Source organism: Mesocricetus auratus, unplaced genomic scaffold (genome assembly GCF_017639785.1).
Source record: "Mesocricetus auratus isolate SY011 unplaced genomic scaffold, BCM_Maur_2.0 Super-Scaffold_15014, whole genome shotgun sequence".
Lineage (NCBI taxonomy): Eukaryota > Metazoa > Chordata > Mammalia > Rodentia > Cricetidae > Mesocricetus > Mesocricetus auratus.
In genome coordinates, this window is record NW_024429186.1 from 47,408,897 (window position 1) to 47,429,338 (window position 20,442).

General features: G+C 43.0%; 1 long non-coding RNA gene across 1 annotated transcript in view; it reads left to right on the top strand.

Moving 5' to 3' along the window:
- The first annotated feature begins 8,385 nt into the window (after positions 1-8,385).
- LOC121139358 overlaps positions 8,386-20,442 on the top strand; it is a 60,451-nt gene continuing 48,394 nt past the window's right edge. The window contains exon 1 of the long non-coding RNA XR_005876309.1: positions 8,386-8,471. This is a non-coding gene — a long non-coding RNA (uncharacterized LOC121139358). The remainder of the gene's footprint in view (positions 8,472-20,442) is intronic.

Sequence of the window (20,442 nt, forward strand, 5' to 3'; positions counted from 1 at the left end):
TGCATGCAAATGAGAGATTAGGGTTTAAAGCTTTGTAAATGCAGGTTAGTCACTGACCCGCCACCAGGCAGATACTGGGTATTGTTTAGTAAGTCATAAGCTTCTCTGGTCCAAGTCAGGGAGCCCCTGATCTCACAGTACAAGCTGAATTTTGCTTCATGCCATAGCTGAGCAGAACAGGCTATGATTTCCCAGAGCAATAAGTGACAACGAATTTCTCTAAAGCAAAACTAATTGCAATCCAAACATAATCCAGAATCTTTTACATTATAGACACCATAGGACACTTACAGCTATTTTTCTGTGGGAGAAAAGTTTATATGGGTATTATTACCTATCAACACTCCTTTTTCTTTGTTTTATTTGCCGTGCTTGGCATCAAATACTGAAGCTAGACACACACACTACCACTGAGCTACACCCCTAACCCCTAGATAAAATCTTTTAAAAAATCTTATTATTATTTATATTATTACATTTATTTGTGTGTGTCTGCATGTGTATATTTTTGTCAGGTATACATGTTTTGAATATGAACATCTTCTCTTTCAGACTGTGGTTTTCCATTATTTTAGGTTTCATTTTACATCTATTGCTTTATTGTGTGTGTGTGTGTGTGTGTGCGTGTATGTATGTATGTATATGTGTGTATATATGTATTTGTATGTGTATGTATAAATGTTTGTATGTATGTGTGTATGTGTGTATGTGTGTGTGTGTGTGTGTGTGTGTGTGTGTATGGGTGCACATGCATGTTAGTATGCTTGTCTTATGGAAACTGGTTCTCTTCTTTTACCAGGTGGGTCCCAGGGAATCCACTTCAGGTCATCAGGTGACTTAAACTGCTGAGCCATCTCACTGGCCCTTAATACTAGTATTTATTTACTTTTATTAATGATAATTTAAAAATGTGTATCAGTTTGTAATGAGTCCAACATATTAGCTTTTTATTTTGTAAGATATTTTTTAGTTTTGTATTTTGTTTAAGAACTCTTTGCAGTGAGGATATTTTATCTACATTTGCTCTTAGTGTTTGGTGTATGTGTGTATTTCATTTAGGGGCACACACACACGCTTCACACACATATATATGCAAAGTATATATACACACATACTATATATATGCACAGTTTTTCAAGGCAGGGTTCCAGAGACTGAATTCAGGTGGCAAGGCTTAATCAGCAGCAAGCTCCTTTACCTGCTGAGCCATCTCACCAGCCCAGAAATGTTTCCCTCACATTGACTAGGTAAAGTTCCATGATAAATCCTACGAGGAAGCCGGGCGTTGGTGGCGCACGCCTTTAATCCCAGCACTCGGGAGGCAGAGGCAGGCGGATCTCTGTGAGTTCGAGACCAGCCTGGACTACCAATCGAGTTCCAGGACAGCCTCCAAAGCCACAGAGAAACCCTGTCTCGAAAAAACAAAAAACAAAACAAAACAAAACAAAAAATCCTACGAGGATTTTGTTTGGAATTGCATTGACTCTATGGATCAGTTTTGGGAAAAGATAAGCTTCTTAGACACACACACAAAGTATATTTATTTGATTTTCTCATGTCTCTGAAAGTTTTATTCTTCTTTTCTTTTCTTTTTTTTTTTCCGAGACAGGGTTTCTCTGTGACCTTGGAGGCTGTCCTGGAACTTGCTCTGTAGACCAGGCTGGCCTCGAACTCACAGATATCCACCTGCCTCTGCCTCCCAAGTGCTGGGATTAAAGGCGTGCACCACTAACGCCCTGCTCTTTTTTAAATTATTCTTTTCTTGTTTTTTCTTTTCTTTCTTTCTTTCTTTCTTTCTTTTTTTTTTTTTTTTTTGAGGCAGGGTTTCTCTATGTAGCCTTGGCTGTCCTGGAACTCATTATGTAAGAGCAGGTTGGCCTTGAACTCAGAGATCCACCTGCTTAAGTCTGCCTTCCCAGTTTTAGGATTAAACTTTTTTTTTTGCTGGATATGGAAAATAAATCACATTATCTATCTATCTATCTATCTATCTATCTATCTATCTATCTATCTATCTATCTATCTATCTATCTATCTTTCCGAGACAGGGTTTCTCTGTGTAGCCCTGGCTGTCCTGGAACTCGCTCTGTAGACCAGGCTGGCCTTGTACTCACAGAGATCCGCCTGCCTCTGCCTTCTAAGTGCTGAGATTAAAGGCATGCACCACCACCACCCAGCAACCTTTTTTCTATTCATGTTCAGTTGAAGACATTTTCAAATTAGATGCTTCTGCTGCAGGAACTGTACACATATTGTATGTATAGTGTGTGCGTGCATGTGTGTGTGTGTGCGTGCGTGCGTGCGTGCGTGCGTGTGTGTGTGTGTGTGTGTGTGTGTTTTAGAGCTCCAGAGGAACATGGCAGAACATTGAAACATCCAGAAGAAGCATGCACAAATCCTTTAGTAACAAAGGAGCATTTTCATAGGAGAAGTTCTGACTCCCGGCTGGGTGAGAACAGCTTTGCTGCTGTTCGATACTCTAGTTATTCTCACTCCGTTGGGAACAGGGTCCTCAGGCCTGAGGAAGACATTTAATTTCTAATATTGGTCTCTATAGGATAGTGCTGTTGTATAATCTCCAGCACACTTTCAAGCCGAAATAGAGAGCTCCCCTCCTTTCCTTGGGGGTATGCTACCATTGTCTAGAAACAACACAATTATAATAATAATTGCTATTCTTGGTAACTTAAGAGTAGCGGGGTTGGTCAGTCAGACGCAGACTACTAGGGAAAACTTGACCTTTTCAACCAAACGTGCAGGATTTGTCAGACAGCAGAAGGGTGGATGTCCACTTGGCCTTTTGGCCTTTCACATTAACCCATGAAGTTTACATCCCCAATCTGCATTCTAGATTCTTGGGGGGAAAGGTGTGCTGTTCAGCTGACCTTTATTTAACAAGAAGAAATTGCAACTAGCCCTGGGGTCTATGACAACACTATAGATTGACCTTTTAAATAAGGTCTGTTTCTTGTTTTGCAGGAGACACGATGCCTCCTGCTATTGTGATTTCTTTCTAGCATGATTGAACATTTGTTAAGTGTCTTAAAACAATGTACTTTAAACCCAAACAGTGCTTAGTGAGTCCTAATGTGGCCCAGGAGGATCTCAGGAAAAACTATATATGCTTAGGAAGCTAGATGGCAGAGTGATCACACAGTTAAAAGCTTTGTATGCAGTTGTAGAGAGAAACTAAGCTCTCGAATAAAGAGAGAAACTCTTCCTTATATGAATGATAGAAGCAAGGTGCTTTAATGTGATGGTTAAAAAGGCATATTTTTAGAAGTTAAAGTCAGAAAAACATACCATAAATTTGATAATTAAGACAAACTTCATGCATGAAAAATCTTGAAGAGTTAGAAAGCATCTAATGTAATAATTGAAAAAAAAAAGGATGGGAGAGATGGTTCAGTGGTAAGAGCACTAGCTGCTCTTCCAGAGGACCAGGGTTCAATTCCCAGCACCCACATGACAGCTCACAACTGTAACTCCAGTTCCAAGGGATCTGGCATCCTCACACAGACTTACATGCCAGCAAAACACCAATGCATATAAAATAAGAATAAGTAAATCATTAATATTAAAAAACCCAAGGAATAACAGAGCTAGGCAGTGGTGGCTCATGCCTTTAATCCCAGCACTTGGAAGGCAGTGGCAGGCAGATCTCTCAGTTCAAGGCCAGCCTAGTCTATAGAATGAGTTCCAGGACAGCCAGGGATACACAGAGAAACCTTGTCTTGTGCCCACCTCTGTCCCCCACTCCCAATGACAGAGTTTATAGGAGATACTGATTTGGCAGAGACCAGTATGGGGACTCTCTTTTTATTTTCTCATTTTCTTCCTTGTTATTTAGACAGTTTTGCTATATAGCACAGGCTAGCCTCAAAGTTGACATTGTCCTGCTTCAGCCTCTGCAGTGCTGGATTACAGACCCGATTTATCACTTTGGTCAAGTGTACCCCAGGCTGGCCTAGAACTTTTGATCTTCCTGGCTTATCTTCAGCTCAAATGATTGACATGTCTCTTTCAAGCCCTTCTAATGACGTTTCTATACTTAAATTTCTATCCATTGTATTCCTTTGTTTCCTCGTGCCTCTCATTATGGAGTATGCATTAACTCCTTTACATTGCTTAGGATGCCAACAAAGGAAAATATCTGAAGATACTTAAGATATTGAATTAAAAAGTAAGAAAAACCATCAGTGAATACAGCCTTATAACCGTTGCCCAGTGCTTTTCGTTCAGGCTGCCAGGGTTCTGTGACCTTGGCTCTATTGCATAATTTCTCTGAACTGTGCTTTTGTTTATTGGTAAGCATGAGGGTTACAATACTGGCTGCACAGCTGCTTTGCCATTGTGAGGACTGACTGCTGTTGTATGGTGATATATTAAGAAATGCATTCTGTGCCCTCAGGTCCCCACACATAGCTCCAAAGACCCTTGCTATCATTCAAGTGATGGATGCTTTTGTAATTTAATGAGATGGCTGGGTGACTGGGAGTCCTGGACAGGATCGGGGAGCTGTTTCCTGTGTTTGGCGGGTTGAGCATTCCTCCTCCTCCCTCAACATACAGAAGGGGAGAAGTGATGAAAACTGTTATGATCAACGGCTAGAATTTTAAAAAAACCTCATTTTTATTATTATATGTGTGTATATATATATATATGTGCGTACCTGTGAATTTACATGTGTATTTGTATCTGTGTCATATGTGTGTAGGTTCCTATAGCATCCACAAAAGGGTGTTAGATGCCCTAGAAGTGGAGACACAGTTAGCTGTGGGCCACTTGACATGAGTACTGGGAGCCAAACTCTGAAACAGCAGCAAGCTCTCTGACCTCTAGAACCAGCTTTCCATCCTCCAATGGTCAATATTTACTATGTCATGAAGTCTCCCTTACAAGCCTAAAATAGTGTTTTCAGGAACTTCTGGACAGCTAGCAAGACATCTGGAGGTGTCTAGATTTTTTCTTCCTTCCTTCCTTCTTTCCTTTCTTCCTTCCTTCCTTCCTTCTTTCCTTCCTTCCTTCTTCTTTAATTTTTTAAAATTAAAAAATTTTTTAATTTTAATTTTAAATAGCTTGTTTTATATGTCAATCCCAGTTACCTCGCTCCCCTCCTCCCGCACCCCCATCCCCCTCTTCTTTAATTTTTGAAACAGGGTGTCTCTATGTAGCCCTGGATGTCCGGCAATTCTCTATGTCTCTCTGTGTAGATCAGGCTGGCCTCAAACTCACAAAAATCTGCTTGCTTCCATCTATATTTCCTCTCTCTGTGTCTCTCTCTTTGTATGTGTGTGTGAATCTGTTGTACTTTTATTAATTAGGCCTCTGAATTAGCCTATTCCAATTGCCATAGTAGAACACATTAGAGAGAAATTAACTTTCTCACAGGTCCTGAGGGCTACAAGTTGCAGACCAACTTGTAGCCCTCGGGGTTAGTTTACGGTGAGGCCTCTCCCCATGGTGTTCAAACAGCTGAGGTCTAACATTTGTATCATCACATGGTTTTTTCCTCTGACTCAGCATTTGTAACTGGCCTCTTTTATTTTCAAGACCACTTTAGTGGCTTGTGGGACACACCTGTAATCCCAGTGCTTTGGGGAGGTGGAGGTAGGAAAGTTGTGAGCTGGAGGTCAGCATAAATGACATAGGAGGACGATGTCTCAGAAAACAAACAAATAAACAACAACAACAACAACAAAAACAAAAACAGGTCTGGTGAGAAGGCTCAGTGGGTGGAGGCACTTGCCACCAGACCTGATTTCTTCTCTTTTTCTAGACTGGGTTTCTCTGTGTAACAACACTAGCTGTCCTGGAACTCACTCTGTAGACCAGGCTGACCTTGAACTCACAGAGATCCACCTGTCTCTGCCTTCTGAGTACTGGGATCAAAGGCATGTGCCACCACACAGCTACACATTGACGTTTGACTGTGACTACTGAGGTGCCTCCACACGCCAGTTTCGTTGGAGGAAGCTGTCCTGGAATGTAAGTCCATTTCAGCTTTGAAGTTCAAGGCTGGTTGACTCCCTTCCATAAGTCTCACTAGCCACTGTTTTTTTTTTTTCTTTTGGTTCATTCCTAGTTAAATATCACCAAGGCAGGGAGACTTAGTGCTAGCTGCATTTGGTGATTGTCTGATCTATGACTGCACTCACATTTAAGCTACAATGCCTAATTGCAAGACAAAAGGCCTTTTAGGAATCAGCAAACTCATCCTTGGGTAAGGGTATTTAAAACCATCTTAGACTTCTTTTTATTTTTCTAGAGGCAAGTTTATATTATAAAGTCTAAGCTTAAACACTTAATTGTTTTGCCTCGGTTTCTAGAGTGCTGGGATTACCTGCATATACTCCCCTGCCCGGTTTCTAGACTTTCTTTCAATACTGACCTTGCTTTTGAGACTAGCTCTGACTTAGTGTCTTTGAATAGGATCTAAAAGAGAGGCAGGGGATGTCTAGAGCCCCATGTAGTTTGTGGCTCACTGGAAACTCATCCTTGAACCTGAGAGTCCCTACCCCTGCGTAAGGCGGAACTTCCCTCACCAGTGTCCTTGGTGTTTTGGCCATTGACAACCTTCTCTTTCAACTTTACTGACTCAGTTTGTTTTCTGTGACAGGAGATATAACACACTGGCTAATCTTTAAGGAATAAAGGTTTATTTGTTTGCCAGTTCTGGAAGCTGAGAAGCTCAGCGTTGAAGGGCTGCATTTGGTGGAGTCCTTTCGGATGGGGATTCTGCAGTGCCACAAGGTGGCGCAAGGCATCATGGGACACAAGGCACCACTGAGAGACAGCTGGCTTTTTGTTAACAGACCATCATTAGGAAGAACCCATTAATACACAAATTAGCCTTTATGACCTAATTACCCCATAAAGGGTCCACCTCTTATCAGCAAATGACTTTGAGGCCCCTCTTAAGTTCTGGGCAGACAAACATTCAAACTAACCTTAATCCATACTTTCCCTGTTTGTTTGTTTATTTATTTATTATGTATGTAGTGTTCTGCCTGCATGTATGCCTGCACACCAGAACGAGGCACCAGATCTCATGATAGATGGTTGTGAGCCACCATGCGGTTGCTGGGCATTAAACTCAGGATCTCTGGAAGAGCAGTCAGTGCTCTTAATCACTAAGCCACTTCTCCAGACCCACACTTACCTGTCTTAAAGATCAAGATTCCTGGGTACGTGTTGACTGGCTCCAGCCAGTTGCCATCACCTTACTTAAATCCTAATGGCTTTATCTTTTCAAGCTTATCTTTCTTACGTTATTTCTTTTCTTGAGCTTACTGACAAAGCAGTATTAGCACTATTTCTAGAGAACACAAAGTGAGCTTTAAGCTCTTTGGCCTTAAAAATAGTACATTTCACCAGGGAACCAGAGGCAGGTGAATTTCTGTGATTCGAAGCCAGCATGGTCTGAATAATGAGATCGTGTCTCAAATTCAACCAGTCAATCAACCAACCAACTAACTAGCCAACCAACCAACCGGTGAGCCAGCTACCCAGCCACCCATCCACCCACCCACCCATCCAACATTTCTCCTTTCCTTGTTATTCACAGCATATACTTATGTTTAGAGACTCAGCGTTTGCCAGATGTAGTAGCTTATGCATGTAATTCTAGTACTTGGAAGTTGAAGCCGGTGGACTGAGGACAGTTTGAGGTCAGGCTGGGCTTTGGTGCGAGTCAGACCTTCTCTCAATGAAACCAGGAAAAAAAAAAAGGTTCAGCATGCACATTAGTGGGCCTGGGTGGAAGTCTGTTTGGTACTAACAACAGATCACAATATCAGCAATAAAAACCGCTTGCCCTAAATGAGACCAGCAGCAGAACAGTGCTTGCCTTTCTGTGTAAGAAAGTACTGAGGGAACTATGAATGAGTAGTGGAGACACGACCTACGAAGGGAGCAGTGAAGATGATGTCCTTGTAGATGGCCATTGCAGGAATGGCTTTCCTGAGGTGCCAGGCTCTGATGTGGCCCTTTAGGAATGGTGGGAAGGAAGGGAGAAGGCGTTCCAAGGACAAGAAGGGGCTGTAAGGGCAGGAGGCTAGATGGAGAGGGACCGAAGCTTTGTTTGCAGCAGATTTGTTGCTAGTTACCAATTATGGGTTCCTCTGTGGGGTGTATTTGAAAGCGCTTCACGTACATTGTTCTTTTTAATGCTCCCTTTGCCTGATGGTTAACACTGGTTGTCAACTTGACAGCATCTATGATCAAGTTGGAGATACACCTCTGGGCTTGTCTGAGGAAGTTTGTAGACTGGGTAAGCCAAGCTAGAAGACCTGCCGTCAATGTGGGTGGCGTCATTCTGTGGGCGTGGCTTAATGACGGAAGAAAGCATTCATGGTTCTCTGCTTCCTGATTGCTGGTGCCATGTGATGAGCAGCCTCTAGGTACTGTTCCCGCGACCTCCCTGTCATCGTGGACCATACCCACAAACTATGAGCGAGCATAACCCATCCGTAAGTCGCTTCTTGTCTAGTATTTGATCACAGAGCTAGAAAAGCAACCAATGCGCTTAGGACCAAGAAGCGGATGGCGTTGTTCTCCTGGGGAAACCGAAGCTCAGAGAAGTCAGGTCACTCGCCGATGGTGACTCAGCCAGTTCTGAAACCAGTGTTCTTAATCGTCAAAGCCTTCCTTGGGGGAAGCGGGTGTAGGCTTGTGGGAAGCAAGTCTGACCTTTGAAATGGAAAACACAGGGTGCTGCAGAATGAGGTGCTGGTTAGAATTTAAGTTTTCCTGGTCTTCAGCGCCCCTGGCTCACAGGAGCTCTGTTAATTTAGAGCTGACATTTAGGGTTGCCGCACTGTGGCGAATGAGTCCTCACTCTGCAGGTGGCTCTTTCTCTGGCAAATGAAAACAGTCTCCAATGCTTTCCTCAAGGACACGGCTGGAGCAGTTACTAGTGGGAAATATCTCCTGGGTAAAGGAAAGCAGAGAGGGGGAGTCAGAGAGCGGTCTGGGAGAAGGCAGAAGTGAAAGAGAGAACAGCAGGAAGCAAATGCGGGTGAAAGCAGAGGGCTGCGGTGACTGCCCTGCTCAGAGGCGAACAGACTCTGATAACGAAGGCTCTAAGCTGATTGAAGGACTGGCCCTAGCCGAGAGGCAGCCTTCTCTGTAAACACGGCTGCTAAAAGGGATTCTTTTCGGTTTGCACGGCACTTTACAGTGTGCCAAGCGCTTTCCCATCTGTTATTTATCTTGACGTCAGGGCTGTGGAGGATGGCATTGCCATCCATGTTTGTCAAATAAGGACGCCCCAGAAGCGGGAGGTCTTAGTGCAGGATCTCAGGTTGGTTAGATAGTGGGGACCAGAATTCAGGTCCCAGTTCCTTGAAACTTTGCCCCATCACACTGCCGGTGAGACACGTGGGGTCCTTACAGAACCATTGCAACTTTGGGAAGGAAGCTACGGGACTGCCTTGGAAAATTTCCAGGGAGCCTGTTAATGTATAATGACTTTAGAAAGTTTATTGAAGCCGGGCGTTGGTGGCGCACGCCTTTAATCCCAGCACTCGGGAGGCAGAGGCAGGCGGATCTCTGTGAGTTTGAGACCAGCCTGGACTACCAAGCGAGTTCCAGGACAGCCTCCAAAGCCACAGAGAAACCCTGTCTCGAAAAACCATAAAAAAAGGAAAGTTTATTGAAATCTCTCTAGCTAAGACTGAACCCACAGCAGAATCTTATTAATTTATATAATCAGCTGATGAGAAAAAGCAACTCTGAATGAGTTCAAACAGTTTAGGTTTTCTGGAACTCCTTGTTCAGGTCACAGACGACTGAAGATTAATCCCTGATTTTAAAAAAAAGCATAATCATTTTCTTTTTCTGTTTCTATAAGTAAAAGACTTTGTCTCCTTTTACACTTTGCATCTGGCAAATATGTCAGTTTCTCCTGGTTTGGATGCCCCAAGAGCCCTCAGAAATCCCGTTTCAATACTGAGTTTGTCATTGCTAATGATGTTTTTTTGCTGCTTTTTTTTTTCATATTGACATGCTGCAAATTGAGTTCTTCCCTTTGCTCCTCCTGGTGCTCCCTAGTCCTCCTCCATCTCATTCACAGTCTTTATAGTTCCTCATTGCTTTTGAGTCAAGCCACTGATATTTAGGACCTCATTGTCTTTCGCCGTGACTAGCACTTACTGCTGTGTAACAAGTTGCCCCGAGTGTGACAGCTAACACAGCATTCTGCAGACTTGTCAGCACAGAAGGAGCATCTTCAGGGAGCTTCGAAACCTCGAGGAGATGTGACTCAGCTCTCCCTTAATGCCCCATAATGGCAGCAGGGAGCCCGAGTGGCTGTGAGTTTTCTTTACACCGGGAGTTTAGAGACTGCAGGAAAACAGAAAGTCATTTTAAAAACTAGGAATCTGTCTGAGGTTCTTGGAAAGCCAGGGGTTTGCAGTTGTTCCACAGTTCTTTAACAGTGTGTGTGTGTGTGTGTGTGTGTGTGTGCACAGGAACACACAGGGTGCATGCATACATGCATATGCCTTTTTTCTTTTTGCTTTTCAGTTTTGCAAGTTTCTGTGGGCTCAGAAACTCTCTCCTTAGCCCTGTCCAGTCAACAAACAAGCCTTTCAAAGGCATTCATAATTCATAGTTATGTGTTTTAATCTTCAGCAGATCTTTGGACTTTCCTTCTCTGTTTACAACACCCATGTAATCATGAGCGCTGCCTGTTTTATCCAGACAGCTCTTAACCTACTTGTTTTAAATTCCCAGTTTGCTGATTCCAGCGTCTCTACCATACTGATTCTAATGCTAGCTGTGTCTCTGGAATGTATTCTTGCATTTTTGGTATGACTATTACTTTTTTCCTTCTTCTTGTTGTTGAAAGCTGGACATGATATATTGGCTTTATTTGTGATTTTAGAAACAGGCAACACTCCAGTTCATAAAACAAAACAGGCGTTCCAATGAGCTGAGCAGAGGAGATTGGTTTTATAGAAAGAAAAGGGCTGAAGAAAGTATAAATGAACAAATGGAAGACTGGCCATTTCTAAGTTCCTTTCCTGACAAGGAGGAGGCAGGGAGAAATAAGGATAGAAAAGGAACTGACTGGTTGACATCAGGTTATTTTGGCTTAGTATTTTTTGCAAGTATCTGATCAGAAGGTCCTTGATTATACTAACTGGAATAGGTTCGTCAGAGGGTTTGATTCTCCCTCTTCCCTTATGTATAAGAAAGCTAGGTAACAACTTAGTTTCTGGTTGGTGATGTGGAACTTCAGCCCTAGAGATTCCACTTTAATTTCAGTCAGGTTGCTGGGCGTTGGTGGTGCATGCCTTTAATCCAAGCACTCGGGAGGCAGAGGAAGGCAAATCTCTGTGAGTTCGAGACCAGCCTGGTCTACTGAGAGAGTTCCAGGACAGGCTCCAAAACAACACAGAGAAACCCTGTCTCAAAAAACCAAAAAAATTTTTTTTCAGTCAGGGTTATTGGGGCCTAGTGCAGAAGTATAGTTAAAAATAATGCCCTTAGCTGAGCAGAGTGTTATGTGCATACCTTTAGTCCCAACACTTGGGGCAGGGGCAGAGGCAGGAGGATCTCTGAGAGTTTGACATCAGCTTAATATACATAGTGAAACCCAGGATAGCCAGAGCCACATAGTGAGACCTGGTTTCAAAGAAAACAAAAACAAAAAACCAAAACCAAACAAACAAAAAACCAAACCCTCTTAACATGGGTAAAAGAATGCTAATACATAGACCTTTAAAGGTGACACAAAGGTTTATTTTATGACTTGCATCTCAAGCGTCTCACATAGACTCATGTTTTGGATACTTAACCCTCAGCTTGAAGGTCCTACTTTAGAAGACGGAACCTGACAGGCAGAAGTAGGCATTTAGTTTAGTTTAGTTTAGTTTAGTTTTGTTTTGAGACAGAGTCTCTCTATGTAGCCCTGGTTGTCCTGGAACTTGCTATAGTAGATCAGGCTGACCTCAAACTCACAGAGACCTTCTGCCTCTGGCTCCTGAGTGCTGGGATTAAAGGCGTGCACTACACGCCAGTCTTCTGTAGGCAGGCTTTGTCTAACCTGCTTCCTGTTTGCTGCCTTGTGGAGAACTGTGGGCACAGGCTGCCGTTGCCATGGCTTCTGTACCACAAAAGACTGAAATCTCTCTGAAACGTTGAACCTAAAGAAATCTTTCTTTCTTTGAGTTGTTTTCGTCAAGTATTTTGCTCACAGTGACATAAAGGTAATACAGTATAGGAGAGGGATAGACCCCAGTCTTTTGGTGAGCCTTAACCTGGGCTGTGAACATTGCATACCCTGGACAGGATGGCTAGAGTGTGCTGCCCACATTGTGCACCAAAATGTAACAGATAATTGTAATAAAGTCCACGGGAGCCCAGAATAAAGGCAAGTCAGGTATTTATTGGGGAGTCACTCATGAACTATAAATAAAATAGAGATCTACCACAGTCTTCTGCCCAGATGCACCGGAAGCTACCCTCTGATCTCAATCAGAGAGAGAGAGAGAGAGAGAGAGAGAGAGAGAGAGAGAGAGAGAGAGAGAGAGAGAGAGAGAGAGAGAGAGAGAGAGAGAGAGACAGTTTGTTCCCAGTCCACTCATAGCCTCTGAGGCCCTGCCCAGGAGGGATTGGTACCTCAAAGACTATTGACTGAAAGAGTTCCCACAACAGCTAGGGTATACTGAAGTAGCTGTTTCCCTTTCCCTGGGTTAGTTAATCTCTGACAATGGTCAGCAGGTTGGTCTCTGACTACAATGCTCTCTCTCTCTCTCCCTGTCTCTCTCATTTGTCCCAGTATCTCACTACATAGCCCTAGCTATCCTGGACCTAGTAGGCCAGGCTAGCCTTTAATTCACAGAGAGCCACTTGCTTTTGCCTCCCAAGTGAGATTAAAGGCATGTGTTTCCATGCCAAGCTAAAATGGTTTTTCTTTCTTTCTTTTTTGGTTTTACGAGACGGGGTTTCTCTGTATTGTTTTGGAGGCTGTTGGTCCAGCCTGGCCTCGAACTCACAGAGATCCACCTGCCTCTGCCTCCCGAGTGCTGGGATTAAAGGCGTGCACCACCACCGCCCGACCTCTTTTTTTTTTTAAAGATTTATTTATTTTTTGTATATAGTGCTCTATCTGCATGTACACCTGTATGCCAGGATAGGTCATCAGACCCGATTACAGAAGACTGTGAGCCACCTTGTGGCTGCTGGGAATTGAACTCAGGACCTCTAGAAGAGCAGCCAGTGCTCTTAACCTCTGAGCCATCTCTCCAGCCACCAAGGTTTTTCTTTTCTTTTCTTTCCTTTCCCTTCCCTTGCTCTTTCTGTCCTTCCTTCCTTCCTCCCTTCCTTCCTCCTTCTTTCTTTGAGACAGAGTTTCTCTGTGTGTACCCTGGAACTTGATCTGTAGACCAGGCTGGCCTCAAACTCACAGAGATCTGCCTGCCTCTGCCTCCCAAGTGCTGGGATAAAAGGTGTGTCTTATAGGCAGGCTTCGTTAAGAAGAATGCTCTGACTTGGTCCAAATGGTGTTTTCCTCTGATAGTTACCAGGAGAGTCCTATAGGACTTTTAGAAGCAAAACTCAATAAAATATTGACGCCTCCTGTGATAGGCTCCCTGAAAGTTTTAGACTCTCTGGGTTGTCAATGCTGGGACTTCAGCAACACAGCGGTTTTCCTGCCCAGTACTGGCTCCTGCAGAGGCCTCTGCGGTGCAAGCTGTGATTCTCTGTATTTGTCTGTGTGTTTCCCCACTTTGGGGGCAGCAGTTTGCTTGGTGATCTTGTTTCTCTGACTGATCCAAGAGGAAGGAACTGCTGATTTTTCAATTTGTTCAGCTTTTTACTTATTAGGGTGCACTGGCAGCTTCCACAGGCCTAACCACTAGCCTGGGGTTTTATAACATCATCATGATCATTTATCCCATTCTTTCTGGCCTACTTTCTGCTCAGACTTATGGAGCAATCATAGTGCCAGACATGGTATTTATTAAGTGCCCTACCTGTATCAGAAACAACCCAAGAAAGCAGTGTAGACTCTGTGAGTTGCCTAGAAACAGAGGCTGTGTCTGTGTGCTACGGACATAGAGAATATTCAAATAATGCTTTCAGGAAAATTGAATAAGGGGAAGGAAGAATACTGTTAAACATTGAAGAGAGTCCTTGAAATTTGTGATAAAGGTGCTGGAGTGTAGCTCTTCACAGTTCATGGCTTCTGGCAGGGGTGGTTGGGAGGGGAAGGACTCAGTTTTCTTTTCTTTCCTTTGGGTTTTTTTTTTTTTTTGAGACAGGGTTTCTCAGTATATCCCTGCCCTGCCTATCTTGGAATGTTCTCTGTAGACCAGGTTGCCTCAGACTCACAGGGATCCTCCTGCCTCTGCCTCCCCAGTGCTGGGACTAAAGGTGTGTGCCACCGCTGTCTGTCAGGACTCAGTTATCTTTAAGGGGCAGGCCTCTGGGAGTTTGGCCATGCTCCAGGGAGAATATGGGCAATACAAATTGGACTTGGTGTAGTTTTTCTTTCTTTTTTTTGCAGGGAGGTGTGGGGTAAGGTCGCAAGGGTGGAAGGGTGGACCTGGGAGATACAGTAAGCAAGTGATCGGGGTGCATTGTAAGAAATTCCCAAATAATTAATAAAAATATTACGTTGGGGAAAAAATAATGGGATGTGAGGTGTGATTTCAGCCTGTCCCATGGTTTCTCTGTGGTGCAAATGATATCAGGTTTTACTACTGAAAAAAGGAACAAGACACAGGAGAGCCTTCTACTCTTTTCATTTTGCAGATGAGGAAAGCAAAACACAGGAGTTGAGTAATTTACTTGAGGTCATGTGGCCAGTTACTATTTCAATTAGATTTGGACTTGAGGTATTCCGACTCTGTTTCTGTGCTTTTACAGCGCATTTTATAAGGCGTTTTCAACTATATATCTTATTCGCTCTTTCAAAAGTTCTATTGAAAGACCCCGGCCCAGTCTACACAGGCAGCTGAGGCTTATGAAAAATTCCGTTTCCCCCACAGCTGAATAGTCCTTGCTATCAGAAGGGAGCTCTGCCCAAGGACACGGGCTTTGGGTGTCTGCTGTGACCAGATGGCCAGCCCAGCAAGATTGGGCAAGCACAGAGACCTATTGTTCCTCAGATAGGGCCAAGGCCGAGACTTGAGTTCTGAGAGAAACCTTAATTGCCCTCGTTCTGAGCCCCAGCCTCATTTAAATTGCCCAATCAGGGTCCTGTAACTAGGCTTCTCGCTTCTGTACTGCGCTTTTTGCTATAAAAGAACCCCTGAGTCCCCAGCTCGGGGCTCTCAGTTCCCGAGACTGAGACGCCCCGGGTACCCGTGTATTATCAATAAAGCCTCTTGCTGTTGCATCCAAGCTCGTGGTCTCGTTGTTCCTTGGGTTCGGGTCTCCCTCCCGTGAAAGTCCCCCGCTTGGGGTCTTTCACTATGAAGTAGTTAGGGCAGCGGTTCCATAAACTGAAGGTAAGACATACATATATTTATTTTTTTCCCCAGGTCCTGATTGTCTCTCTCCATGTAATGTTCTTTCACTCAAGCCAACCAGAGGTAGTTTTACTGATTTATAATAAAAATTAGTGACCGCCTCATTTAGAAACATATCACTTGAGAACTAGACTCCCTATCTGTGTTTTGAAATGGGAAGGTATATCTATCCAATGGGAAAGTGACCCAAGCTTTTCCTCAGATGTACCTTAAAATATTGGCTGGCTTTCTCTCAAGTCAATGGATTTGTTGTTTTGTAGCTACAAAGTACTCTTGTCACTGAGTTCCAGTAGGGAGCAGAGTTAAGAATTACTTTCTTTTCTTTTTTTAAATTTAAGTTAGAAACAAGCTTGTTTCACATGTCAATCCCAGTTCCGTCTCCCTTCCCTCCTCCCCTCCCCCACCAACCCTCTATCCCATCCCCTTTCTGCTCCCCAGGGAGGGTAAGGCCTTCCAGTGGGGATCTTCAAAGTCTGTCATATCATTTGGGGAGGGCCTAGGCTGAGAGAGTATCCCTCTATGTGGAATGGGCTCCCAAAGTCAATTCGTATACTAGGAATAAATACTGTTCCACTACCAGAGGCCCCATAGATTGCCTAGGCCTCCTAAGTGACACCCATGTTCAGTAGAAGTTTGCACTCCCACAAGCAGTGGAGGAATATTCCTCTTTCTCACATTCTCTCCCACATAATCTTTCTTATGAGTCTATCAGCTATTTTAGATTCCTCTATTGAGAATTCTCTTTAGTTCTGTACCCCACTTTTTAATTGGATGATTTGTTGTTTTGGTGCCTAGCTTCTTGAGTTCTTTGTATATTTTAGAAATCAGGCCTCTGTCAGATGTGGGGTTGGTGAATATCTTTTCCTATTCTGTGGGTTGCGTTTTTGTCTTGTTGACTATGTCCTTTGTCTTATAGAAGCTTCTCAGTTTCAGGAGGTTCCATGTATTAATCGTCAAACTCAGTGTCTGTGCTACTGGTGTTATGTTCAGGAAGCTGTCTCCTGTACCAATTCGTTCAAGGGTACTTTCCACTTTCTCTTCTAAGAGGCTCAGTGTGACTGGATTTATGTTGAGGTCTTTGATCCATTGGGACTTAAGTTTTGTGCATGTCGATAGATATGGCTCTATCTGCAGTTATCTACATGTCAGCCTCCAGTTATGCCAGCACCATTGGTTGAAGATACTTTTTTTTCCCCATTGTATAATTTTAGCTTCTTTGTTAAAAATCAGGTGCTCGTAGGTGTGTGGGTTAATATCAGGGTTTTCAATTTGATTCCATTGGTCTTCCTGTCTATTTTTGTGCCAATACCAAGCTGTTTTCAGGACTCTAACTCTATAATACAGCTTGAAGTCAAGGATGGTATTGCCTCTGGAAGTTTGTTTATTGTATAGGGTTGTTTTGGCTATCCTGGGTCTTTTGTTTTTCCATATAAAGTTGAATATATTCTTTCAAAGTCTGTGAAGAATTGAGCTGGGATTTTGATGGGGATTGCATTGAATCTGTAGATTGCTTTTGGCAAGACTGCCATTTTTCTATGTTAATCCTACCTATCCAAGAGCATGGGAGATCTTTCAACCTTCTGGTGTCTTCTTTAATTTCTTTCTTTAAAGACTCAAAGTTTTTGCTATACAGGTCTTTCACTTGTTTGGTTAGTGTTACCCTAAGATATTTTATGTGGTTTGTGGCTATTGTAAAGGGCAATGTTTCTCTGATTTCTTTCTCAGCCCTTTTATCATCTATATATAGTAGGGCTACTGATTTTCTTGTATCCTGACACTTTGCTGAAAGTATTTATCAGCTGCAGTAGTTCCTAGGTGGAGTTTTTTGGGACCCTTATGTAAACTATCATATCATCTGCAAGTAGTGAAAGTTTGACCTCTTCCTTTCCAATTTGTATCCCCTTGTGTTGGGGGAAGTCCTGTGCATTTGTCAATAAAGTACTGTTGAGCCTATAGGGAACCAAGATAGGAGGGACTAGGAGTCCAGGAGAACTCTGGGAAGGAGAAACACGGAGAGTCAACATGTAACGCCATGGGGTAGGACCCCGGAACTATTCTCCGGTAAGAGACATACTTAGATTAACAATTATGGGGTAATTACTTAAAGCAGAGCTAGCCAGTAAGAGACAAGCAAGGCCAACAGCTTCATAATTAATATAGCCTCCTGTGTGTTTATTTGGGACTGATGCGGATCTGAAACCAGGTGGGCCGGAAGGCTCCTCTCAAGGAAAGCTTCTCTTAACACCCTTGATCTCCTTTTGTTGTCATATTGCTCTAGCTAGAACTTCAAGTACAATATTGAAGAGGTATGGAGAGAGTGGACAGCCTTGTCTTGTTCCTGATCTTTGAGGAATTGCGTTGAGTCTCTGTCCATTTAGTTTGATGTTGGCTGTTGGTTTGCTGTATATAGCTTTTACTATGTTGAGTTAAGCTCCTGTTATCCCAGATCTCTCCAAGGCCTTTATCGTGAAGAGGTGTTGGGTTTTGTCAAAGGCTTTTTCAGCATCTAGTGAGATGATCATATGATTTTTGTTTTTCAGCTTGTTTATATGGTGGATTACATTGATGGATTTTCATATGTTGAACCATCCCTGCATCCCTGGGATGAAACCTACTTGATCATGGTGGATGAGTTTTCTGATGTGTTCTTGGATCCAATTTGTCAGTATTTTATTGAGTATTTTTGCATCAATATTCATGAGGGATATTGGTCTGAAGTTCTCTTTCTTTTTTTTTTTTTTGTTGTTTTTTGTTTTTTCGAGACAGGGTTTCTCTGTGGCTTTGGAGGCTGTCCTGGAACTTGCTTGGTAGTCCAGGCTGGTCTTGAACTCACAGAGATCCGCCTGCCTCTGCCTCCCGAGTGCTGGGATTAAAGGCGTGCGCCACCAACGCCTGGCTTGAAGTTCTCTTTCTTAGTCGTGTCTTTGTGTGGCTTGGGTATCAAGGTTATTGAAGCCTCGTAGAACAAGTTTGGCAAAGACCCTTCTGCTTCTATTTCGTGAAATACTTTGAGAAGAATTGTTATGAGCTGTTCTTTGAATTTCTGGTAGAATTATGCACTGAGGCCATCTGGCTCTGGGCTTTTTTTTTGGCGGGGGGAGACTTTTGATGACTGCTTCTATTTCCATAGGGATTATAGGTCTATTTAAATTGCTTATTTGTTCTTGATTTAATTTTGGCAAGTGATACCTATCCAGAAAATTGTTCATTTCCTTTAGATTTTCAAATTGTGTGGAGTACAGGTTTTCAAAGTATGACCTGATGATTCTCTGGATTTCCTCAGTGTCCGTTGTTATGTCCTTCTTTTGTTTCTGATTTTGCTAATTTGCATGTTCACACTCTGTCGTTTGGTAAGTTTGGATTAAAGTTTGTCTATCCTGTTGATTTTCTTTGTTACATTAATTTTTTGTATTGTTTTCCTAGTCTCTGCTTTATTGATTTCAGCCCCCAATTTGATTATTTCCTGGCGTCTACTCCTCCTGGGTGAATTTGCTTCTTTGTGTTCTAGAGCTTTCAGTTGTGCTGTTAATTCTCTAGTGTAACTGTCCTCCAGTTTTTTCATGTGGGTACTTAGTGCTATGAGCTTCCCTCGTAGCACTGCTTTCAAAGTGTCCCATAAGCTTGGGTATGTTGTATCATCATTCTCATTGAATTCTAGGAAGTCTTTAATTTCTTTTTTTATTACTTCATTGACCCAGGAATGGTGCAATTGTGCATTTCAACCCTTGTACTTTTTGAATTGTTTCTTGTTATTTTTGCTTTGTCTTTTCCTCTCTTTCTTGCATTTGTTGAAGTTTTTTGTTGTCTTTGGTTCCATTTCTTGCATTTTTTGGATTTTTTTTCTCTATTTCTTGCAATTATTGTATTTTTTTTGGTTTGTTTTTTCTTCTATGTCTTTAAGGGATTTTCTCATATCTTCTTTGAGGGCCTTTATCATTTTCATGAAGTTGTTTTTAAGGTCTTTCTTATCTGCTTCTTCCGCAATGGACTGTTCAGGTCTTGCAGGTGTAGATTCTCTAGTTTCTGGTGGTGTCATATTTGTTTTTCTGTTGGTGGGTGTGTTTTTGTATTGTCTCCTTCCCATCATTTCTTCCTGTGGTTGCAGAAGGAGTCTCTTCCTCCCCTGGTTGGTATGTGACCCCTTTCCAGTGGATGGGAGCAGGTCCAATACTCTGGTGGCTTTCCTCTTGTGTGGATGGAGGCTGTCCTAGTATTGTGACCTTAGCAAACTCTAGATAGACTGCACCCTCGCCTCACCTGTCCGGTGGATAGAGACTGGGACTTGGAAGCTGGCAGTCTCTGGGTGGGTTGAATCCCGTCGGTGTGGAATCTGGATCTGCTGTGCATGAGCAATCCTCAGGTCTCCGGTGTTTCTGCTTAGGCCACCGGAAATTAGGCTTGCCTCACCTCCCCTGTCCCATGGGTGGAGACTGGGACTTGGAAGCTGGCAGTCTCTGGGCGGGCTAAATGTCGGGCTGGGATCCGGATCTGCTGTGCGCAGTCCTCAGGTCTCTGGTGGTTCTGATCAGGCCACCGGAAAGCAGGCTGGAGATTGACCCACACTTACCTCATCTGTCCTGTGGGTGGAGAGTACAGGTTTTCGAAGTATGACCTGAAGATTCTCTGGACTTCCTCAGTGTCCGTTGTTATGCCGCCCTTTTCATTTCTAATTTTGTTAATTTGCATGTTCTGGCTCTGCCTTTTGGTTAGTTTGGATAAAGGTTTGTCTATCTTGTTGATTTTCTTGAAGAACTACTCTTTGTTACATTGATTCTTTGTATTGTTTTTGATTTCAGCCCTCAGTTTGATTATTTCCTGGCATCTACTCCTCTGGGGTGAGTTTGCTTCTTCTTCTTTTTTTTTCCCTGAGACAGGGTTTCTCTGTGAGTTTGCTTTTTTTTTGTTCTAGAGCTTTCAGTTGTACCGTTAATTTTCTAGTGTGACTATTTTCCAATTT